Source organism: Narcine bancroftii, chromosome 8, assembly GCF_036971445.1.
Source record: "Narcine bancroftii isolate sNarBan1 chromosome 8, sNarBan1.hap1, whole genome shotgun sequence".
Taxonomy (NCBI): domain Eukaryota; kingdom Metazoa; phylum Chordata; class Chondrichthyes; order Torpediniformes; family Narcinidae; genus Narcine; species Narcine bancroftii.
The window spans coordinates 153,217,746-153,229,284 of record NC_091476.1 but is presented as its reverse complement, the minus strand read 5'-3'; the positions used below and the strand labels follow the sequence as shown (position 1 = coordinate 153,229,284).

The 11,539-nt window shown below is 41.9% G+C and overlaps 1 long non-coding RNA gene across 1 annotated transcript; it reads left to right on the top strand.

The window, feature by feature from the left end:
* The first annotated feature begins 933 nt into the window (after positions 1-933).
* On the top strand, positions 934-8,236 carry LOC138741904 (uncharacterized). Its single transcript, XR_011343871.1, has 4 exons — positions 934-1,090; positions 1,376-1,452; positions 2,844-2,927; positions 7,937-8,236. It is a non-coding gene; the product is annotated as an uncharacterized lncRNA (long non-coding RNA).
* Positions 8,237-11,539: the final 3,303 nt, after the last annotated feature.

Sequence of the window (11,539 nt, the reverse complement as noted above, 5' to 3'; positions counted from 1 at the left end):
TGCTTCTTTTCTACTTGTTCCACTCTCCAGACTTTTTCTCAAAGCAAACTGTTTCTGATACAGGTATCATTCTACTCTGCAAAAGAGACAGACAAAGTCGTACAAAGAATTTATTTATGTGCACCATTATCTAAGGTCTTGAATATCGTTTCTTCAAGTCACCCTTCCTCATTCTTGCTGACCTTTTTTATTATTAGCGTCGTGGACAAACGAGAGCAAAATCGTTTTCAGACCCACCGATTCACACTGACACCACTGTGAGCATCGAAGCAAATTCACATCACTTAAATATATTGAGTTGTGATAACATCAAACTATTAGAACTATTCTCCGACTGCCCAGCCAACAAATGGATAACATTTCAGGGGAGATTCTGCAGTTGAGAGATGTCTGTCGAGAGGTGACCTCTCGCCAGTAAAAAGCAAACACCGCCACTGACCAAGGAGGGTTATCATACATTTACAGATAGCAAGCCAAAACAAATCGGAGAAATACGAAAGACCCTCCAGAACTTGAATGGTGCATATGGAAATGCTCAATTAATTTATGTTCGTAAATAACAGAAATGCATTTAAGGGGAGATGGGCGGAGGACGAGAGAGAAAAGGGGTAGAAAGGCGTTTGATGATAAAGGTGAGGGAGTGAAGGTTGACATCGAACACAAGCTCTGTATACACAGAAGGTTTGACGGGACCGAATAGCCGGTATCTGTGCTGCGTGATCGCCCTATACATATAGAAGTTGGAGCAATGCAGATGGGCTGCAATATCTTTTATGTATCAAGCGCTTATTTAACTAGCAAATTTACTGCCATTAATATATTTGCTATAACACTTCCCTGGACGTATGCTATTGATGTCACATTAATGTAATACAGATTTATGTATACATGTATATTCAGTGCACGTTTTCCATTATAAGCGATGATGTACATTATTTATGAGAAAATAAAATAAATGTGGCACTTCCCTCCCAAGAGGCAAAGCAGCGCCACGGCAGGTGGGAGGGTTCAACTACGGCGTGACAGCTTTGCATGAACAGCTTCCACAAGAGCAACTGAAGACCTCTGAGAGGAAACGCACGACTGTAAAGTAGGAATTGTTCTACTCTCAACCCTCCCCATCATCCTCCGACGTTGTTTCACTTAAATATTAGTCATCTGCAAAGAACGCAATGAGATAGAATAAACAGCTCATTGCCCCAGATCTCCCCCCCCCACTTCCCCGCAATGATCAATAATTGGAGTGGAAGGGAAAAAATTGGGGGTAAAGCCCAGGTCAACGTGAGTCCTCTAAGCATTTGCCGGGGGTCAAAGAAAAAGTAGAACTAAGTGGTTTAAACCCCCCCACTAAGTTTCCCCCTCTTTTTCTTGACAGATATTTTCATCAGGAATTAAGTCAATGTCTGGGCCTCTCGATAGAAAGAGCTCTCGGAGGAGTTCCAGTCAGTCCAAGTCAGTTTACAGGCAGTGGATACGTGACTCGCTTGTTCTAACATTTGCATATTCATCAGTGCCGGGGGGGGAGGAGTTCTATATTTCTTCCTCGTTTTCCCCTCCTCATTAGAGTTCTATTCCACCACATTTAGGTCCAAAGGGATCGCAGTATTTTTAAAAAACACACACACACAGAAACAGGTGCAGACCACAAAACGCCAGGCGTGTTCGCAATTTCCTTTCAAAGCTTATTCTCCTCGCTGGGGTTATCCATATTTATAACCGCGGATGTGTCCTGGGGTTTGATGGAGCGTATCTCTCTGCCTGCTCTCCTGGGGAAGTTACTGTCCCGTGGGCTCAGTTGGAGGTTTGAACCCAAAGTCACATTAAAAAAAAACCAGCTGCGTTTGGGCCTCAGTTAATTAAAATATATAGGGCGGAACTGAAAGCATCTTTAGCTCCTGAAATCACCAACAAACTCCCTTTGAAATGTAACTATATATTGCGGGAATAAAGACTTCGAACCTTCAGGTGGCGAGTGCGTTGAATTCTACATTGGACGTGTCCACATCAGAAGTAAGGCACATCAATGGCCCAACTATAAGGAGATAACATTCCGAATCACTGCCTCTGCACCCTTCGTGTTTCACGACACTCAGAGAGAGGCCGCTCGGCCATTCGTGCCTGTGCCATCTCCCTCTAGGTTCGTCCAATCTCCTTTGAATTTTGAGGTTCTCTTCGCCCATTCGGGCGTTGTTCTCAAGGCCACGATTCTTGAAACATCAGTGACCCTCCTGTCCTATTCCGCGGCTCACTCTCGGGGCAAGTGCATTTTTGCCCATTGCTTTGGGTCCCTTCCCATCTCGTGATCGAACCCATTTACTCCGTAAAGTAATTGAAACGCTTATGAATTTCCCCTTTAGATTATCTACTCGAAGGAGTACTCTCTCCATTCCATTGAATTGAATGGAAGGGTATTACTGCAGAATAATACTCTTGTAGAACAGGAGTGGGCAAATCCTGTCACACTGGGTCTCCTCATCAATCACGACTGTCTTTCATGTTACAATAGAATCAGACAACCAGAGAAAGTAGGCCTTTCAGCCCTTCCAGCCTGAACTGCCATCAATTTAAAGACCTCCATATCCCTTGATCCCTTGACACATCCAACACCCCTTTGACAGATCTAACCAACCCCTTTCTGCTGTTGGGAGTCCCACAATAATGATACAACTATTAGAACCAACTTCTGAAGCCAGCAAGAAAACAAGTATGGGATTATAGTTTGAGGCCTTGGCTTTGGACTGTTGAAAATTTTCAGAAAATAAATAAATTTACTTATTGCCAGTTCAAATGAGCATAAATGCAAATGGATCAAAATGACACCTACTTTCAGTGTGCCTTTGCAGGAATTCAATGTGGCCATCCAAACAGCCCTGCCCAAAAGCTGAAGAGGAGCTGGAATATCTCAGAATCAAAGATTAATTTCCTAGGTACATCTCCAAGCAGTACCTGAGCTAATTTTTCTTAAATAATTATGCTCTAGTAGTACTCAGTACAAAAACACAATACAGGCCCACAGATAAAGTACCACCTCGCAGTATCAAAATCACATTGTGGATAAGTTGTGTTCTGGAACAGAGAGCACTGTGGGTATTTCAGCAGCCATTGTTAATCAATTAGCATGTTGTGTGATCAATGGCTGGATTCTGGCTGAACATCTGAAAGTGGGAGAACATGTGATGTCATGAACACCCTTGTCCTTCATGTTATCAAAATAAGCACATTATCAGCTTATTGATGTAATGCTTTGGCATGGAGTTTTCACGAATTGGTTGTGGCTTTTCTTATAAATGAAAAGGAAAATTGTTTAGAAGAAATCCATAAATGATTTTGATTTGATCTCAGATATCAAGCTCCAGATTACTTTACCTTTAGTCTAATTAGAATGAGTTACCTTTACAGGTAAAGCTTAGGTAAAGTTGCTGTAGTTAAAAACTTTGCCACATTTTGCACACAATTTGCAAATAATCTGTCCCACTGAGAAGCCAATTTGTTTGGTTTTGAAAACAAAATATAAAATAACAAGAAAATACGAAGACACCAGACATACTTTTATAATAATGATGGGTCTCAGATAAACTTCATACCACCTTTCTTTTTGACTTGCTCAAAGATCTATTGTTCACTTCTAAAATTTCATCATTTATTTTAACTTTGAATTTGCATTGCTTTTTACCCTTGTAGCATAAGACAATAAAAAAATTCAAGAATTTCCCCCCCCATAATGCTTCATTCCCCTTTCTACCCTGAAGGAATGTATTAATCCAGCTATATGGTTCTTTGGGTATACAGAGTCTCAAGAACCTCTTGTAATTGGACCACTCTCCGCATATTAAGTTAACAATGAGTCAATCTTAAGATGGAAAACTATGATGTTTTTCACATCCATTTCAAGTCAAGATGCTAACATAGAAATTACGTTCTCCTGTTTCCATGGTTGCAATGTTGTGAATCAGACTCAATGGGTTGAATAGCTGACACATTTTTATTAGTTGCAGTTGGGAATCCCCTGCATACTGAATGTCATTGTTCAACTGTTGACAAAGAGCCGTCATAAGCACTAGGAGAATGGAAGCATCCTTATTAATATCTCACAGTCTATCACTCAATGCCCTAAAGAAAGATAACGTCCCCTCTGTACACAGTAATCAGTAGTGTCCTTTCACTGCTCGAACACACAAACCACCTATTACCTGCTCAGTGTACTGCAACTAATGAAAAGTCTCCTGAATATTTTAAACTGGAAGTCCTACATTGCACCAGTTCTTGGTTTACTCCTTGGTTTAGCCTGTGTGACTTGAATTCTGCAATCACATTCACATTTCTGGAATAGAGAGGAGTAAATAATTGAAGATTTCTACCCCTGATCCAATGACATTCCTCCCCCCACCCCCCACCAAAACCTACCACATCTCTTGTTCTCCATCCACAGAACACAATTAATTTTTACTCTAGTTTATCACATGGGTGTGAGATTATAAGGCATACAGGATGTACAGGAGACTTTCATTGGTTTCAGTACATCGTCCTAGCAGGGAAGGGACATGGTTACTACATACTAAAGGGGCATCAAGGAGGGCTACACTGTGAGTCATCAACATGGCTGCTCTCATTCTTCTAATGTTTAATGTGACTCTTTACCTGCTGTTAATAATTCTATTCATTCCGTGGGATTGCCAACAGCAAATGAACATGAGTTAGCTATTCAAGCCAGTGGGCCAACGTCATGACATGTATTGGAAACAGTGCAAATATTGAAACAGGACAATGCAATTTCTGTATGTTAACATCAATGGTCGAGATAAGTGAGAAGAAATCTATTCCAAGAACATTGTTTCAAAATGTATTTGCACAGATATATGGACAGGAAGGGTTTAGGAAGTTATGGCCAAAGTCAACCAACTTGGAGTGGCCCAGAATGCCAGCTTGATTGGAATAGATGTGTTGGGCCAAAGAGCCTACTTCATGCTCTCTTACTGTACAACTCCAAGACTCTAGAACACATTGACATATCTCCCAATGAAAGTAAGCCCAACTAGTTCTGTGCTCAAATTCTACGTGCCAACTAAGTTTTGATTTCTGTTGAATCCAAATTCATATTGCAATAAATCAATCCCATCATTTGCAATTATGTACAATATCTTATCTCTCTATTCAAAGAAGGAAAATGTCTGCAATATAGTCTTGGAAGAAGAGGTCAACAACCTTGAGTCTTTAAAGATGAGACTTTAAATGAGTCTTTGGAATTCCCACCTCAGAACCCATGGTTCTCAGTCGCTGAGTGTATTTAATTTCTTCACAGAATGAAGCAAAACCAATACAGGCCACCTATTCCTAACTTTTCCTTGCATGTCAATGTATGATTGCTTACATTTCTGACTGGGCATTTTAAGCTTTGCAATCTTGTAGCAGGATGGTTCCAATAAGTCTCCCACTGGTGCTGGTCTCTATCACTTTGCTTCCTATTGCTCCACAGGCCATGTGTGGGAGGGAGGCTGTGGACAAAGGTAGATTTTATCCAAGGCTGAATTGTGAACATCTAAGTGCAGATAGCGGGTCCCAACACCAACTCTTGTTGTTTCTAGAACACAGTGGTGTGTGTGTGTGTGTGTGTGTGTGTGTGTGTGTGTGTGTGTGTGTGTGTGTGTGTGTGTGTGTGTGTGTGTGTGTGTGTGTGTGTGGATGGAAGGAAGGGGAGAGTGAGGGAATGGTTAGAGAGAAAATTGAGGAGGAATAGAGAAGGGAAAAGGTGAAGGGAGAAGAACAGGATAGAGGGAGAGGAGAGGGAATAACAAGTTAGGAGAAAGAGAAAGAAGGGGAGTGAAGAAATGTGGGGAGAAAGGAGAATGGAGAGGGGAATAGGAGGAAAGGAGAAATGAGGGAAAGGAAAAAGTGAGACAACTAAGAGGAGAGGAAATAAGAGAAGCAAGGGAAGAATGAAGGGAATGGAACTGATGGGGAAACTGGGGGGCAGAGGAGAAGGAGGTGGAGATTAAGGGAAAGGGAATGGTAGCAAGTTGAATTGAGAAGGGAGAGGGACTGCTTGGAGGGAAGTGGAGAAAGAAAAAGGGCAAAAGGGAAGGGAGGGGCAGAAAGGAGACTGGGGATGTATTAGCAGAGGGAAAAGGAAAAGGAGGGGAGAGAAATGAGATGAGAGAGAGGAAGAGAAGAAGGATTTTTTTGGAGACAAGAGGTTGGAGTGAGACATAACATGCACTGAAGTGAGAGAGAGATGAGGATATCAGAGAGAGAAGGGAAAGGGAGGGTTTAGAGATTGGAAAGGTATACAGTGGCAGGGATGATACATCAGCCTCAGCTCTCCTAAGCATGCTCTTTCTACCCCATAAGTAAAACATAAAAGTCTGCAGACACAGTGGTTGAAGTAAAAATACAATGCTGGAGAAACTCAGCTGATCAGTGTACTTTATCTAGCAAAGATAAATATATGTATTTCTTAAAAGTAAACTGTTTGATCAGCTGAGTTTCTCTTGAATTATATTTTACACCTTCGACCCCAATCCTATTCTACTCCTTTTTGTAGACCCCCTTATCTCTTCCCTTTCACTCTACCTCCCATTCTTTTCCTATCAAAGACAAAACATTTCTATCTATACTGCTTTTATTACAATTAAATTAAATCCATAATTTACTTGAGATTTTTATAAATGCACAATTGCAAATAATTTTAATTGCTTAGAGGTTTGAATTCTATTGCTGTTTTATTATTGATAATGATGTTGCATTTTGTTGTAATATTATAATATTAAACATGAAAACAACAACTGATAAAAAAACATTGCTGATTCCAGTGGTAAAATGGTCAAAAGAGGCTATAAGACTGGTGTAGGGACTTGGGATCAAGCTGATGCCTTGAGAAGTATAAAGGATGAAGGAGTACTCTTAAGAAGGAAATTTGGAAGGCAAGAAGGTATCCTTGGCAGCCAAGATAAAGGAGAATCTTAAAAGATTTGAGAAGGATATTAAAAGCAAAAGGGTAGTGAGGGAGAGAGTGGGTCTCCTTATCGATCACTACGGGAAATGGTGGGGTCTTCTTTTCTGTATTTACTGTGGAGAATGACTTGGAGACTGTTGAGTCCATGGAGAGAACTGGAGCATTTCAACATTCCAATGTATAAAAGTAGTAAATCCCAGAGGCTTAACCAAGTGTATCACGAATGTTATGGGAAGCGAGGGAGGACAATGCTGGAGCCCTGGCAGAGAATTTTGTATCTTTATTCGCCATGGGTAATGTACAAAAAGATTGGAGGATAGTTAATGTGATGCTTTTCCTTTCTAAATGCAGCAGGGAACAGTCAGAGAGCCTTACATCAATGGTGGAAAGTTAATGGAAGAGTTTAATTGCATTTGGAAAGGTGAAGGTCAGCATCATTCTGCATGTGGAACATTGCGCCTCATTAATTTAACTAAGTTATTTTGAAAAGGTTACCAAAAAGATTGATGAGAGCAGGGTGGTAGATATTGTCAACGTACTTTGACAAGGTTTCCCATGAAGGTTTGAGCATGTTGGATCAAGGGGTGAGTTGGACACAAAATTGGCTTGGTAGTAAGGAGAGTCATTTTCAGATTGGAGGCATGTGGCCTTGCCGGGTCCTCTATTGTTTGGTATTAATGATTTCAATGAGAATGAAGGGTGCATGTGAGTAAATTTACAGGTGACACCAACAGTTTTGGTACAATAGGTGTCTTTCAATGCACATTATTAGCGGGAGAACCATGGGAACTTACATTTCATGTTCAAGAAGGTTGTTGACCGGTGGGTGGGGGGTGGCAGGGAGTTCATTCAGAAAATTAATAACTAGGACATTTAATGAACGCGAGTGATCTTTGGAGCTCCAGAAACTAAGGACAGTTTGAGGTCAAGTGCATGCATCTGACAGCATCCAAACGGATCTCAAACGTTATCCTTTTTTTTTCACAGATGCAGTGGTGACCTGCTGAGAGTTCACACCAGTTTCGGATTTTGTGTGTGTGTGTGTGAGAGAGAGAGAGAGACAGAGGACAGCATAGCCCTGGGATGTCAATTCCACGTTTAATTTCAGCCGAGGACGGAGAGCGCTGAAAGGACCCACTCTCCCATTCCCCCAGAACACGTCCCCGCATCCGGAACGACCCCCACCCTTACACACACACACACACACACACACACACAAAATACTTGCTGTTTTCTACATTAATTATCTTCCTCCGTTCAAATTAAAGCATCAAACAAATTCCTAAACTTTTTTGGGTGTCTTTCAATGCTCATTATTAGCGGGAGAACCATGGGATCGTTACATTTCATGTTCAAGAAGGTTGTTGGCCGGTGGGTGGGGGGTGGCAGGGAGTTCATTCAGAAAATTAATAACTAGGACATTTAATGAACGCGAGCGAGCTGTCCGGACGCCAGAAATATTAACCGTAGCTTGGGCCACAGTTTATGGCAGGTATCCTCGCTCTTACCGGACAGGACTTCCAGTTGAGTTCATCTCAGCGACGTCGATTCTGTTGCTTTCTCTTCTCTCTCCCCACCAACACGCCCCACTTCTTCCCGGGGAGGGGTGGGGTGGATTAGGCGGAGGTTTTGCGTTCATTCCCACGAGGATCAGATATTCCCCACCCCACAAAAAAACCCATATATATTCCTTTGAACCCTTTCCACCAAGAGTTTTTCTGCAAACTTCTCCCAGCCTTCTCTCTCCCAGAGAGTGTGAAAGGGGTGCTTCGCTGCCATCGCCAGGACAACGGCTAATCCACACTCAACACAACAGAAGCTGACGATGAAACCAGAAGGAAATATTGGCTGCATCGTTTTTTGAAAAAAAAACTAACTTGAACGTCAACAGGCGTCGTTCGAGGTGCATGGGCTTTTGTTTTGTTCCTTGCAATAAGTCAGTGGTCCCCAAATGTGGGGAAGGAATTGGATTTGGGGGAACTCCAGGGCATTTCTGCATTCTATTGGAAATCGTTTGGCAGCTTCGCCGGAATCCTTTTTTTTAAAAGGCAACTGGAGTAACTGAACCCGCATCCAAAGGAAAAGACAAAAGACAATCCACAACCGCATCCCCTTTCCCTTCCCATTTCGCCCCATTCTTTCCAAGGTCATTCCCCCCCCCCCCTCCCCAGGACTGTTCCACCCCCCTTCCCCCATTCCCCCATTCCCCCAGCGTGAGAGCCCAGGTGTGAGTGGAGCTGTGTATTTCATCTACCTTATTAACAGACAGAAACTGACGACGTGGCGGGTTCCATCCTCATTCCCTCCTGATTCGCGCGATCTCACTTCTGGAACTCCCGACCTAACAACTTTTACCAGAAGGTGGATTGGAACTACTCTCTGAAAAGCATTGAAGGATGGGCTATAAACGAGCTTGCAAATATCGATTGGGAGACGCTATGTTGCAGGGGAAAGATGCCGGGGAAGTGGGAGGCTTTGAAAGGAAAAATGGGGAACAGTATGTGCCTGTTAAAACTAAGGGAAAGGCTGGCAAGATTAGGGAACCCTGGATGACCAAAGATATTGAGATTCTGCTGAAGAAAAAAAAGAGACCCATGTCAGTCGTAGACATTTAAAACCAAGCGAATCCTTTGAGCGGTAGAGAGAATTGGAGGAGAATATTCCAAGAGAAGGCTTATGGGCTTTTCGTTGGTGGGGGGGGGGGGGGATTGAGTTCAGGAGTAGTGAGGTGATGCTGCAGCTCTACAAACCTCTGGTGAGACCACATATTGTGTCCTGTTCTGGTCACCTCATTGCAGGAAGGATCTGGAGGCTATGGAGAGGGTGCAGAGGAGATTGAGTGGGATGTTCCCTGGATTCGAAATTATGTTTTATGCGGCAAGGTTAGCAGAGCGGGGGCTTTTCTCTTTGGAGCAAAGAAGGATGGAGAGGGGACTTAATAGATGTCTACAAGATTATGAGAGGCATAGATAAGGTAGACCATCAGCACTGTTTTCCCAGGGTAGAAGTAGACATCTGTACAAAGTGAAAGGAGGAAAGTTTAGGGGAGACAACAGGGGTAAGTTTTTCTTTACACAGATTTGTGGGGGCCTGGAATTCATTGCCAGAGGTGGTGGAGGCCGGAACATAGCGGCATTTAAGAGACTCTTGGCATGTGGATGAAAGAAAATAGAGGGTTGGGAGGGTTTAGGTTGTTTTTTTTGGTAGGATATTCAAGTCGGCCCAACATCATGGGCGAAGGGCCTGCACAGTTATATAATGTTCTATGTTTTAAAAAAGGCGGGCAAAGGTGGGGTATGGGATGGCTCTAGCCAAGATGGTTAAGGAATTCTTTGGAGATTCTACAAGTATATTAACTAGGGAAGGAATAGGCTCCTTAAAGATCAACAGGTCATCTATGTGTGAAGATAAAATTTAACTTGGATGGGTATGAGCCATTATACTTTGCTAAGTTAAAACATGATAGGATTTACATGGTGAATGCATTTGACACCACTGTTTGGCTCTAAGCTGTGCAACCAGTGCACAAAAGGAAATTAATGTACACACAAAAGGTTACCTAAAATAACGTAGTAATTAATAATTATACTTATTGAAAATAATCAAAACAATAAACTGAACAAAGCAGTTCAAAGTGTAGAATAAAATACATAACTTCGTACATTGCAATCACGCTTGTGTTAAATCAAAACGTGCCAATACAGTTTTATTAGCCATGAGAGATAGGGTGTGCAAAAAAAATTGCACAATATAAGGCGTCTGCGCATGCTCACTACTAAAAATTAGAGGAAAATTGTTTGAAACGCTTGCCTTCACAGGTCAGGCAGCGTACGGAGTACAGGAGCAGGGAAGTCATGTTACAACTCTTGAGACCTCACTCGAAGTATTGAGTATACTTATGGACACCCAGCTAGATGAAAAAAAAAGTCTATAAGCAAGAAAGGGTGCAGAAAAGATTTGCAGCAGGCTGGAATATACTTCCACTTTTACAGCTAATTTTAAAGCTCATGTTTAAATTTTTTTTTATGATCAAAGTAATACATGCAGGTAAAAAATGTGTAATGAGAAAAAAGTTCTACAAATTTCAGTGCACTAAAAGCGTCTTCGGCTTTTCTCGTGGGGTGGGGGTGGGGTAAGTGCGGGGAGGGGGAATTGCTTATAGAGGGTTAGAAAATTATGAGGTGCATTTATAAGGCACACATTTCCCCCTAGCAGAGGGGAATATAAAACTCTGGGTCATAGATTGAAAATGAAAAATTAAACTCAACTCCCTGGAAATGCAAAATCTCAGACTAAGTTTAGACTCGGCATTGACAACTGCTGGAACGGATAATTCCAACATGCACAACCGTCAGAGAGAAGAAATTTCATTTAAGCATTTTAACCATATAAAGTTTTTGGGTTCAACCAAGAGTTTAATGTTAAAGCAAAATAGTGCAGGAAGGGAATGGTGCATGAAATGCTCACGTTCTTGAAAAAAAAAACGCTCTGGAAGAATGTCTCATCAATATATGTAAAGGATACGTAACCCATTCATTTTTAAATAGTATCGAGTGTGAATTGCAATTTTGTGTGCATGTCAAAGTTTCA